This window comes from Triticum dicoccoides, chromosome 2B, assembly GCF_002162155.2.
Source record: "Triticum dicoccoides isolate Atlit2015 ecotype Zavitan chromosome 2B, WEW_v2.0, whole genome shotgun sequence".
NCBI lineage: Eukaryota > Viridiplantae > Streptophyta > Magnoliopsida > Poales > Poaceae > Triticum > Triticum dicoccoides.
In genome coordinates, this window is record NC_041383.1 from 16,014,560 (window position 1) to 16,018,810 (window position 4,251).

General features: G+C 50.2%; 1 pseudogene; it reads right to left on the minus strand.

Moving 5' to 3' along the window:
• Positions 1–1,796, minus strand: part of LOC119360245 — a 7,232-nt pseudogene extending 5,436 nt beyond the window's left edge.
• Positions 1,797–4,251: the final 2,455 nt, after the last annotated feature.

The following is a 4,251-nucleotide window of genomic DNA, read 5'->3' on the forward strand; positions in this document are numbered from 1 at the left end:
GGCCACGGCCTCCCCTGCCGCGGGACTGCCCGCGCCCTCTGTAGATGGTGTTGGCAGAGGAGCGGAATCCTGCCGGACCGTCGCCCAGCATCTCCATCCGCTGATCAAACGCAGCGATCTGCGCAAAAAGGTCGTCGACGGTGATGGTGCTTTTGATGGCGCCGACCGCTGCCACGATGGGATCGTAGTCCCGATCAAGGCCAGCAAGGATGTAGTCCACCATCTCCGGGTCGGTTACCGGACACCCAGCTGCAGCTAGCTCGTCCCCGAGGCTTTTCATCTTGGAGATGAACGCGTTGCTTGACATGTTTCATTTCTTGGTGTTGGAGATGGCCATCCGCAGATTGGTTATGCGGGATTGTGACTGCGCGGCGAATAAAGTGGTAAGAGCAGTCCAGAGATCGAAGGTACTATCCTTACCGATCACTTGCGCCAGGATTTCTTGAGTGAGCGAATTCAGCAGGTAGCTCAGAACATGCTGATCCTTCGACAACCACAGGCCGTACAGAGGATTGAGCTCTATGGCCGTGGTTTTATCCGCCTAGGTGACTTCGATGGTCTTTGGTGGTGCGGCGTCGCTGCCGTCGAGGAGGCCGGTCACTTGTGCGCCTCACAGTGCCGGCATGACCTGCGCCTTCCATAGGAGGTAGTTCCCCCTTGCGAGCTTCTCTGTTGGTGGAGCACCTAGGTTGAGGCCGACCGCGCTCGAGCTCGTAGCCATGGCGATGGAAGGGTGTTTAGGGTTTCTGGTTTGCTAGACGATAGGAAGAGACGTGGCTCTGTATACCATGTAAGATTTATCTGGTGGAAGCGTTCCTACTCCTCCGTAGAGGAGCCACGGGTTTTATTGATCGAGGGCAGGAATCACCCCTGCCGTGGTTTACAAGTCTTCTACCGATCGCTAGGATTCGGTAGGATAAGAGATAGGAGGTTACAAGGGAGAGGAAGAGATAAGTAGTTTAAGATTACAACAGAATATATCTCTATGTCTAACACAAAGGACCGGACTTCTTGCACCGTCTTCCGTTGGAAAGAGAAGTGATGTCATTGACTCCGAACTCGCCCACCAAGAAGAGGGATCTGCCCAAGAATTTCTTGCACTCTGGATGCAAGATGCATATAATTTGAGTTCTTATCAATCGTTGACTTGGCTAATGATAGCCACGAATGCATATGAAATTACGAATAGCGTATAATTGTAACCTGGAGCTGTGCGGCACAATGTAGGCTTCATGGACTCAAACCACTCCAGCTGCACGCCAAGGCTGGTGTTGAGGGGGAACTTGCTGGAGCCACCGGGGATGTCCTTCTCATGGAAGAAACCGGCGTCGAGGGCCGTGGCGGCACCGACAGCAAAGTTGGCACCTCGGCGGAAGCTCCCGTTGTGCGCCAGGGTGGGCGGCACATACGGCAGGCGCAGGTTTTCAGCTAGTTAGTCCCACAAAGAGCCTACAGTCATCGACTGGTACATATTCCGGTGGCCGGCAGGTCGGAAATCAAATGGAGGAGCACGAACATACCGATGAAGTCGATGATGAGCCGCCCGTCTCCGTTGCGGCCGGTGGGGCGGCCGAAGAAGGTGGTGCCATAGGGAGGCCGCGTGACGTGGTCGAACACGGAGTACCATCCGAAGACGACGGGGTTGTTGCCTGTGTCAGCGAAGGAGTCGCCGAAGCTGAAGATGGATTGGTAGCGAGCGGCGCCGGAGGGGGAAGAGATCGCCGGCTCGGACCACGAGAGGGGGAGGAGGAAGAGCAAAGCGGCGCATAAGAGCTTGTGCATACTGACCGTTTGATGATGAACAAAATGGGCAGAAGAAGACAGACGTAACAAAGACAATGTTCAACTTGGCTTACAAATAAACAAACATCTACTCTGCTTATCTGCTACCTGATTTTGGAATAAACTACGAGGATTGCAAGCTTCTTGCCCGACGATGCCGCATCTTGTAGCTGGATCCACCGACTGGCACAACGTGGGCACAGCAGCGGTGGTGTGCTGACCAATGTGTTTGTTTGTCGAACCGCAGTCCTAATCATTCACAGATGCGTTTGCAAAACAGGTCACTAGGGATAGGAAAAATGTAGGATTTGAATGTTATGTGGCGTTGAATCCTGTATGGTTGAAAAGCCACATAAATTTGCATGAAAGACTGTTTAAAATCACAAGAAAAGCAAAGTATAGTTGAAAAACTGAACATAGTGCAATGCAATTCATAGGGGAAAAAAGCCAAAGGGTTCAAATCCTACTAATAATTAATCAAACGATGTACATGATAAATTTTCCTAAATATCAAAATTCTAAAAAAAATCTTCAAATAAAAGAAGCCCGCATGAAAAACCAAATTAAGGCGCGAATCCTGAGGGTTCAAATCCTATGATTCAAACAAATGATGTCGATTTTTAATATTTTTTAAACACCGAATTAAGGAACAATGTGAATTGTGTTCAAAATTATAGATACAGGACACTCTAAATTTAATCTACATTGAACATACAACTTTGCATTTTAAAATCAAAGTTTGGCATTTTTCTGGATTGATTCGCTGCATTTTAGGCATTAGTTGGATTTCCAGCCTTTTAATGGATATAACAGCGCGCACGAAAAAGCGGCAAAGTGCGCTCTATAAAACCCGCTCGCGGGCGCCTGCCAACCGCCATGTCCGTCGCCTCTTTTTTCCTTCTTTCTCGCCTCTCCTGGTGCCCCGCCGTCACCACGCCCTTCTTCCTTACCTCCAGCGCCCCGCCGCCGCCTCCAGCGCCCTCCCCAGCTGCCGCCATGCCGCCGCGCAACTGGAGCAGCTCCGGCTACCGCGGCGTCCACGCCCGCCCCTCCGATGTGTATTACGTGGAGATCCACTCCGGTGATACATGCCTCGGGCTCGGGACATTCGAGACCGCCCACGAGGCCGCCCGTGCATACGATGTAGCGGTGTGGCGCCTCGGGAGGGCACGTGCGTAGATGAACTTCTCGGACGCGCGGACGCGCAAGCAGGCGTAGGACCTCGCGCCTCCCCGGCGGCTAGTCACCGTGGAGGACCGCCGCCTCCTCATCGCCGAGGCGGATGAGCACACCATGGAGGTGTGGTGTGAGCGCTTCCCGGAGGATGTCGCCGCAGAGAACGAGTTCTGGACGCAGCGGAGGGCGCAGCGACCCGCGGATTGGGCGGACAAGCTTGAGCGAAAGGCACTGGCGAAAGCCCAGTGCAAAGTGGGACCTGCGTCGAGCTGGGATGACAATGATCCTCGGTGGGAGTACGCGTTTCTATCATCGGACTACACCACCGAGGAGGACGACAATGAGGAGTAGTATTTCAATGTGACATGATATCGTATACGGTCAATGCAGAGGCAGGAGGTATACTCTCCTTTCTTTTTCTTCTAAATGATATCATGTACAGCCTATATATGGGTTGATGTAACATTTTCAATAAACTCCGCAGTTATTTGGACAATGCGCATCTCACAAGCAGTCCAGAGGCCGAAAGATTTATCTGCTGTCATAAAAGAAAAGAAATGTAAATACTAGCTCATTGTGTTGAGATGTTGCTGGTAAATTGTACTTATGTTGCACGGTGCCATTTGGATAGCTGAAGAAGCCATTGGGAATGCCTCTTCCGGTTTAGTCCATCTGCCCTCAGGAACTGCACGTATCCACCATGAGGGATGTACTTGGAAGCTGCCCTAGTTGCTGCCGCATCGAGGTCATCGTAGCCGACAATGGCGTCCAACACTTGTACCGCATCCGTCACGGTGCGGCAACTTGGCCTACAGAGGAAAAATATCAAGATTAGTGTGTTTTACTTTGCTCACATATGCAGCTCATGGCTAGTTAAAAAATAATGAGAACGTACGTGCTCCATTTACACAATAAGAAATGTCATTTAGGCATGTTGTTTTATCTAACTTGGACCACTAGGAGCGTTCATATTCTAGGAAGGAGTAGCAAGTGGCCAAGAACTGGTCAGTTGAATATCAAAGTGGACTTCATGCAACAATTTCTCACTGCATCTTAATAATTCAAAAACCACTTCTTGAGTTCTAATTCTGTTTTTATGGATGCAATTCATGCTATATCATTTGTGCCTAGGCAGTAATTAATCCAATAATATGACCACTTGCGACATGTTAAAACACAACTTTGTGGATATATTACTAAGACAATAGACATTTTTCTCATCCTTTTTTCATAATCACTATTTCGGGGAATTGTTGTGGGTGCACAACGTATAGCTGACTTGCTCCCATGATC